Source organism: Suncus etruscus, chromosome 4 (genome assembly GCF_024139225.1).
Source record: "Suncus etruscus isolate mSunEtr1 chromosome 4, mSunEtr1.pri.cur, whole genome shotgun sequence".
Lineage (NCBI taxonomy): Eukaryota > Metazoa > Chordata > Mammalia > Eulipotyphla > Soricidae > Suncus > Suncus etruscus.
The window spans coordinates 2,025,830-2,034,757 of record NC_064851.1 but is presented as its reverse complement, the minus strand read 5'-3'; positions in this window follow the sequence as shown (position 1 = coordinate 2,034,757).

Here is an 8,928-nt window from a genome sequence, read left to right as displayed (position 1 = left end):
CAGGAAGGCAGCGAACTCCTCCAGACAGAGCCTATTCTGGAATGTTCCGGGAGCTTTGACCCTCATCACTGCAGGACAGAAGTTGGGAGGAGAAGGAGGCAGATGTGAGGTGCAAACCCCCCAGGGAGCTGCAGAATCAGGCCAAAGGCCAGTTGGGTGGGCTCAGAGGAGGGGAAAGAGGGCGGTGCTACTTCCCCCGTGTTAGCAAATCCTGAGACCTAGGAAGGCACCAAGTTTAAAAAGGCCCTGATTGCCTAAAGGGAGGTTTGTGTTATTTTTTAAAAAAGCTTCTGCTATTACAGGAACTTTTCTCAAGCCGTCTGTACTCACAGAGAGGACGGTTTGAAAAAGTAGCACCTGGGGCCGGAGAGATGGCATGGAGGTAAGGCCTTTGCCTTTCATGCAGAAGGACGGTGGTGGTTTGAATCCCGGCATCCCATAGGGTCCCCTGAGCCTGCCAGGAGCGATTTCTGAGTGTAGAGCCAGGAGGAACCCCTGAGCGCTGCCAAGTGTGACCCCCCCCCCCCAAAAAAAAAAAAGAAAAAAGAAAAAGTAGCATCTGTAAAAAAAGATGTTTGGAAAAAAAATAATCTATACTCACAGGGCATTAGGGCCCTGAAAAATCTTGGTTTTTCCATGAGGCATTCAGGAAACAAAGGGATGTAGCATAAATATTAACTGAGACATAATTCACTGGCATTTTAAAGATTACTTAGATATATATAAACACACCCTATGAGGACCATTTGCTTAAACTCAAGTATTTTTTTATTTAGTCTTACAGAAATATTTCTCCTCCTCTAATCTAAGTTTGCTCTTCACCAACGTGCAGTCACAGTAACAGTTAACATTTCAGGCCCCAGTTCAGTCTGCTTAAAACCAAAACAATTCTGAACTGACCTTGCTACTGAGAAACTACCGCTAGCAAGAAGCGGCCTCATAGGGGCCGGAGAGATAGCATGGAGGTAAGGTGTTTACCTTTCATGCAGGAGGTCATCGGTTCGGATCCCGGCATCCCATATGGTCCCCCGTGCCTGCCAGGAGCAATTTCTGAGCACGGAGCCAGGAAAAACCCCTGAGCACTACCGGGTGTGACCCAAAAACCACAAAAAAAAAAAAAAAAAAAAAAAAAAAAAAAAGAAGCGGCCTCAGAAGTGAAACTATGCTGTGTCAGAAATATGCCTTGAACAAATTGCCCCTGTGCCACTCTTGGTAAATTAGTCAAGAAACTGAATATAAATATTCCACCTTTGCTTTGAATAAAGAGAACAGAGCTTGAATCCAACTTGAGTCCTTGGCCTTTGTCCCCCACAGCCACCTGCGCACACACCTTTCAAGGGAACCCCAAAGATTCTGTAGTGTCAGGACCGATCGGTCTGTGAGAGGATGGGTCACTTTGGGGATGATGGAGGCAGTCGTCTCTGCCTGGCGGGGAATTCTCACCAAAGCTGGGGTGACTCCTTACTCCCTCAACTCTAACACGAGAGACCATAGTAGCATGAAAATTATCTTTTTTTTTGGGGGGGTCACACCCGACAGTGCTCAGGGGTTCCTCCTGGCTCTATGCTCAGAAATTCACTCCTGGCAGTCTCGAGGGACCATATGGGATGCCGGGATTCGAACCACCGACCTTCTGCACACAAGGCAAAAACGTCTTACCTCCATGCTATCTCTCCGGCCCTGAAAATTATCTTTTTTTGTGTGTGTGTGTGTGTGTTTGGGCCACACCTGGCAGTGCTCAGGGGTTACTCCTGTGTAGGGGGACCCTATGGGATGTCAGGAATCAAAGCAAATGCTCCCCTCCCTGCTGTGTTACTGCTCTGGCCCCCCAAAATTATCTTAACCCTTTATGCCAGGTTCACTGGGTGAAGGCTCAAGTGGGCCCGACTGTGTGCAGGATCCTGGGACAGATCCCAAAGGAAAGGAGCAAAAACTGAGTGGGCCAGAGCAAGAGCACAGCAGGGAGGACATTTACCTTGCATGTGGCTGACTCGGGTTCCATCCCCACATTCCATAGGGTCCCCCAAGTCTGCCAGGAGTGATCTGTGACACAGAACCAGGAGTAAGCCTTGAGCTTCTGAGTGTAGTTCCTCCAAACCAAAACAGACAAATTCTGCATCTGGAACCCCTCCAGACACCCTGGAGCAGAACAAAATCCTAGGCTGACACCTGAGCGGCTCCTCCCGCAGGCCCAGCTGGACTGAGGTGGCCTGGGGGGGGCGGGGGTGGGGGCCCTTGGGGCCAGCTCCTTCCCAGCTGCTCCTACTCTGTACGCACCTGCCTTAAGGTGCCACCAGGGGGCATGCAACATTTCCGCAGCCCCACTGGCAGGGAGAGTTCTAGAAGCAGCCGGACCCTACTTTGGGGGTCGTGTCCACCCACAGTTTTAACCCCTCCGCTGCACCCATTCCATTTTCTTGCATCTCATTACCTCCTGTCTGCCATCAGACCACCTCCAGTAAGTCTTCCCGGATTCTAAAGCAAGAACAGTGCAGTCTATGCCGGGGGAGCCATGGGATCAGAGAGTATGTCCTTTCCCCAGAGACAACAGCCAGACAGAAATGGGCTGTGGCCTCAGAGAAGTTCCTGATACTGTGTGTGAAGGGGTGAAGGGCCCCAGCTGCCCCCAGCCCTTCCCTACACGCTGAAGCTGGAGAGACAGAGCCCTGGGGCTCAGGTCCAGTGGGCATCCCTGGGCTCCTGTGAGTCACTGAAGTTAGGGCCTGGCTTGTCCAGCTCCCTCAGACCACTTCCGGGGGCATAGCTGACCACTGGAGCCTGGCAGGGGCTGAGCAGATTCCAGGAAACCCTAAAACACGCTGAAACCCAACACCCTATGGTGGCCAGAATGGGCCCCCACTAATGTCCTAATTCCTGGAGCTCTGAGCGGAGATGGCAATTCAGGGCACTAGAGCAGTTTATACTGGATTTTTGTTTTTAGTAAGGCTGACAGAGGAGCTGGAGAGATGGGGGGGGGGCGGCACTGGCCTTGCACTCAACCCAGGTTTGATTCTTGGCATCCCATAGGGTCCCCCAAGCACACCAGTAGTGTTCCCTCAGTGCAGAACCAGTAGTAACCTCTGAGCACTGCCAGGTGTGGACCCGGATAAAAATAAATAAAATAAAAGAAGACAAAGTCGAAGAAAACAAGCTGGAGCGATAGCACAGCGGGGAGGTGTCTGCCCTGCACACAGCGGACCTGGGTTCAATCCCCTGCATCACATAAGGTCTCCCTGAGCATCAGCAGGAGTGATTCCTGAAGGTAGATTCTGGAGTAAACCCTGAGCGCTGCTGGGTGTGGCCCCAAAACAAAACAAAATGAAGGAAGAAGAAAACAACAAATGTCAGAGGGACCAGAGAGAGAGAGAGAGAGAGAGAGAGAGCACAACAGGTAGGCACTTGCTTTGCATGCAACAAGACCTGGGTTCAATCCCTGGCATCACATAGGGTCCCCCAAGCCTGCCAGGAATGACCCTTGAGTGCAGAGCCAGGAGTGACCCCTGAGCACTGCCGGGTGTGGCCCAGAAACAACAAAATAAAAAGACTGGTAGACTGGTTTGGAAGCTAGTTTATTGGAAGCTAACTACAGCTAAACATACATGTCCAGGGGTCAGGAATCCAGGTTCCCAGATAAGAACAAAGTAACCAGCATATGATTAATCCAATGGAACACCCTAAGGCTGGGACTAAATAGAGCCCAGATGAGTAAACCCTGAGCATAGAGTGTAGTCGCAGAAAACTTCACCCCTAAAAGAGTAGGAAGACACTTCCCAGTGAGGGCCACCATCTAGCAGAGTACCCCCAAAGTATTTGGTTTCCATTTCTTGTAACTCGAGATTTGCTTCCTAGTAACCTCAGGGAAGGGTGAATGGGATGAGCAGAGTCAAAATTTAAATAAGGAAAAGGGAGGCTGAAGCCATAGGACAGCAGAGAGGTCTCAAGTTGCATTTGGTTGACTTAGGTTCTATTCTTGGCACTCCATATCGCCCCCTGAACACCTCTGGGAGTAATCTCTGAGTCCACAGCCAGGAGTAAATTCTGAACACCACCAGGTGTGATTCAACTGTCCACCACCACAAAGGAAGGAAGAAGAAAGGAAAGAAAGGAAGGAAGGAAGGAAGGAAGGAAAGAAGGAAGGAAGGAAGGAAGGAAGGAAGGAAGGAAGGAAGGAAGGAAGGAAGGAAGGAAGGAAGGAAGGAAGGAAGGGAGGGAGGGAGGGAGGGAGGGAGGGAGGGAGGGAGGGAGGGAGGGAGGGAGGACTCGGACGGACACAAATGAACACAGAGAGAGAGCGAGAGAGAGAGCGAGAGCGAGAGAGAGAGAGAGAGAGAGAGAGAGAGAGAGAGAGAGAGAGAGAGAGAAAACAGTCAGGGTTTGAGCACCTTCGTACCCTTCACAGCCACCTTCACAATCACCTTCAAGTTGCATGTTGCTGCAGGGGCATAGTAGGCGAACACCACAACTGGAGGAAACCGAGTCTCAGTGAGTGGAGCTGCCCCCTAACATGATGGAACACCCCGTTATCCTGCAAGGCAGCAGTGAGGACCCCAAGACTTGTGATCTGGCACTGTTCCCCAGCCATGGGTACCCCCAATCATGGGTTCTGCCTGCCCCTGGACAGAAGGCACCAGGGCTGAGTCTGGGGGGAGGATGCTGGGCAGCTCCCAAAATGCCTGTAGCTTACCTTCTTCTTCTTTTTGGGTTTTTTTTTTTTTTTTTTTTTGCCTCATATCTGGCCCTGCTCAGGGGTTACTCCTGACTCCGAGCTCAGGGAGCAACCTTAGTGGTGCTCAAGGAACCCTGTGGGATGTCAGGGATCGAACCCGGGTTTGCCATGCACAAGGCAGGTGTGCTTCCTGCTGTCCTATAGCCCCAGCCTGAGGCGACACCTGACTTGTCTCCAAACACTGAAGTCTCCATTCCAGGCCACAAGGGGTGGACCCAGGGGTGAGTGGGCCCAGACACCCCCCAAGCCCTTTTCATCCTGATCCAGGAGCCACAATCACCCAAATCAAACCCAAACTGGAGTTGTCGGACAATCATCCCACCCAGGAAATGTGGAGGGGTGTCCCTTCCTAGTCCTCCACTGCCAGCTCTACCTTGTCCACTGGAACCCCGGAAACATGTGCCCCCAAACCTGGAGTTATGCTTCCTATCAGCCTTGGGCACAGTCACTGTAGCTTGTCACCTGCTTTTTCTTCTCTATACTTTGCTGGTGATGCCACAGGCCTTGGGGACTATACTGGGGGAAGGGACATGCTGGAGGGGGTGCTAGGGAGTGGTGAGTGAACCCAGGCTGGCCAGGGTGGGGGGACGAAGTTCAGGGGCCCCTTGAGTTTATATCTTACGGATCAGCAAGGGCATGTCTGGTTGGTTTCATTCCAGAGACGGACAAACCAGTTTGTCTTGGTCCGACCTGCCTGGCCTTGCCCTGATAGGCTGCCCTCACCCCCCCCGCCCCACCTGCCACCCCCTCCCGCCCTGTCTGTGGCCCGACTCAGGGGCACCAGGAGTGACTCAGACCCACTCAGGCCCTGGTGGGTTGTCTGATCGCCCGACTCCCCCAAGCCCAGCCCAAGTTGGGGAGCTGGTGGAGGCAGCAGTGGAGGGGACCAGGGTATTGGGTGTGTTAGAAATAAGCCCCTGGGGATGGAGAGATAGCATGGAGGTAAGGCGTTTGCCTTTCATGCAGAAGGACAGTGGTTCGAATCCCAGCATCCCATATGGTCCCCTGTGCCTGCCACGGGCGATTTCTGAGCTTAGAGCCAGGAGTAATCCCAGAGCGCTGCCGGGTGTGACCCAAAACCGAAAAGAAAAAAAAAAAAAAAAGGAAAAGAAAAGAAATAAGCCCCTGCCATCCCGCTCTGGTGGGGCAGTTGGGGGGTGCCCAGCCTGGCACTATTCCCCACTCTGTCTCCATAGTCCCAACTGCCTCCACCTTTCTCATGGGGCTGGAAGGAACTGGTCAATAGTGCCTCTGGGGTGTTGATGGCCAACACTACCCATCCAAGGGTGAACCCAACTTCTCAGAAGGCCATGTGGAGGAGCCCTGAGGTTCTGAGTCACTCTCAGCACTCTCCAGGTCTTGGAGACACATTTCCGAGCCCCCCATGTTTTTGTATTTTGGAGGGGCTATACCCAGTGATGCTCAGGGGTTACTCCTGGCTCTGCACTCAGAAATCGCTCCTGGCAGGCTCAGGGGACGATATGGGATGCCAGGGATCAAACCTAGGTTCATCCCAGGTTGGCTGCGTTCAAGGCAAACACCCTACTACTGTTCTATTGCTCCGGCCCCTCAAGTTTTTTATTAGAAGGAGCTGGCATGAATTTTTCCATCTCAGAACTTTCTATTCCCCTGTGACCAAAGCAGGTAGTCTCGGGGGGCCTGGGGCTTGGTCATTCGAGCTTGGAGTGACTCCTTACTGTGGGATGGGCCCATTGAAAAAGAATATTAGGGGCCGGAGAGATAGCATGGAGGTAAAGCATTTGCCTTTCATGCAGGAGGTCATCGGTTCGAATCCCGGCGTCCCATATGGTCCCCTGTGCCTGCCAGGAGCAATTTCTGAGCCTGGAGCCAGGAATAACCCCTGAGCACTGCCTGGTGTGACCCAAAAACCAAAAAAAAAAAAAAAGAATATTAGCTCTTGCTTTTCTCCTAATGTCTTTTTTTTGGGAGGGGGTGGTGACAGGGCCATACCAGGTGGCACTCAGGGGTTACTCCTGGCTCTGTGCTCAGAGTCACTCCTGACAGGCTTGGTAGACCATATCGAATGTCGGGAATCGAACCCAGGCCAGTCTGGGTTAGCTGCGTGCACCCGCTGTGCTATTGCTCCGTCCCCCATCAGGGCTCATTTTCTTCTAGTACTTTCTCTTCTTCCAGACTAGTCGCTCTCAAAAGTGCAGGGTTCTTTTTTTGTTTGTTTATTTATAAATCCAAGACTTTCCTCCCCCTCAATATATCCAGGACATTTTTGGGTTTAGAAAATTATTATTTTAACTCTTCCCCCACTTCCACCCTGAAATAAAATGTTCTAGCCATATATGGGCAAGAAAAGACAAGATTCTGTTTTGTTTCTTCAGGAGAAATCGCATGTGAGAAAGACCACAGGGGTCTCAGCCTTTCTCCCTCTCCCTTGGGCAGAAACTTCTAGAGCAGCCCTGCCGCTCCAGGTTCCATCCTGCCCATGCAGGACAGAGTCTGCAAACATGCTTGGATGGAAACATGTCCGAAAGGCTAGGTTCAGGGGAAACTGACAGGGTCACCCCCCTGGAATCCAGACCTCCCTTGTGCACAGAGGAGAAACTGAGGCACAGCATGAACCTGTTTGGTTTGGGTTCAGGGGTGCTCAGAGACTTCTCTTGGCTCAGTGCTTGGGGAGTATTTCTGGTGATGCTCAGTGAGTCAAATGGTGCTAGGATCAAACTTGGGGTTTGCATGCAGAGCGTGCCCGGGTTCTGTCTCCCACATCCCTGTCTGTCTCTCTCTGGAGACTAAATTCCTCTGGCAGGAAGACCAGAATCACCTCAGAGCCAAGACACCCCAGGGGCTGGGGTCTGTCTCTCTGGGTACTGCTGAGTTTGAGTATTTCAATAAACAGATTGCCCCACAGTTTTGAAATTTGTTCCCTAAAAATCTTTCATCCACTGGCTTGAGGGTCCCTTGAGATTATTTTTCCTTTTCTTTTTAATTTAATTTATTTATTTATTTTTGGTATGGGGCCACACCTGGCAGCTCTCAGGGGTTCCTCCTGGCTCTTTGCTCATAAATCGCTCCTGGCAGAATTGGGGGACCATATGGGATGCCAGAAATAGAACTGAGGTCCATCCAAGGTTGGTCGCATGCAAGGCAAATGCCCTGCTGCTGTGCTATAGCTTTGGCCTCTAAATTTTATTTTATTATTATTCGTGTTTGTTTGTTTGCTTGGGCAACATGGCATTGCTCAGGGATTACTCCTGGCTCTGCTCTCAGGAATTACTCAGGTGGTGGGTTCAGAAGACCCATCACCCCTTTGAAACTTGTGCTGGGAGGTGTTTAGAATTCAAGGAGGCAGGGGCTGGAACAATAGCATAGCGGTAAGGCGTTTGCCTTGCACATGGCCAACCCGGGACAGACCCGGGTTCAATCCCTGGCATCAAGGATGCTGATGGAGCTCCCGAAAAAGGTGTCACTGCTTCTAGAGCAGGGGTCTCAAACTCGAGGCCCGAGGGCCGTTTTTGGCCCTCCGTACAACGTTTTGTGGCCTTCGGCCAGCCTTCAAATTTTGCAGTATTCGCGATTATTCACTTACCGAATAATCGCAATAAAATCACATTAGTAAGAAAAAATTGCATTAAACATTCACATACCCTGAGCAGTTCCGTTCGGGGTATGCAAATGTTTTATGCGATTTTTTTGCGATTTTTTTCTTACTAATGCGATTTTTTTTGTTTGTTTGGTTTTTGGATCACACCCAGCAGCGCTCAGGGGTCACTCCTGGCTCCATGCTCAGAAATCGCTCCTGGCAGGCTCAGGGGACCATATGGGATGCCGGGATTTGAACCACCGTCCTGCATGAAAGGCAAACGCCTTGCCTCCATGCTATCTCTCTGGTCCCACTAATGCGATTTTTTTATTGCGAATATTCAGTAAGCGAAATCCTTATGCAGCCCTGCCTCACCCCGACTTTGCCTCCTGCGGCCCCCAGGTAGATTAAGTTTGAGACCCCTGTTCTAGAGCTTTCCAGGACTCTGAGCAAGGAAGCTGTTGCAATTTTCCCCACAATGATAGTAATGGAAACCAGGAGCTAGAGGTAAGAGTCAAGGGGAAGAATATTTCAAGGACACACACTGGGCCATTTTGAGGCTCTGAGATCTACCCTTGGTATTGCCTGACCCCCACCCCAGGACTGCTGTATATGGGCCCCTCAAAATAAAATAAAACAACAACAA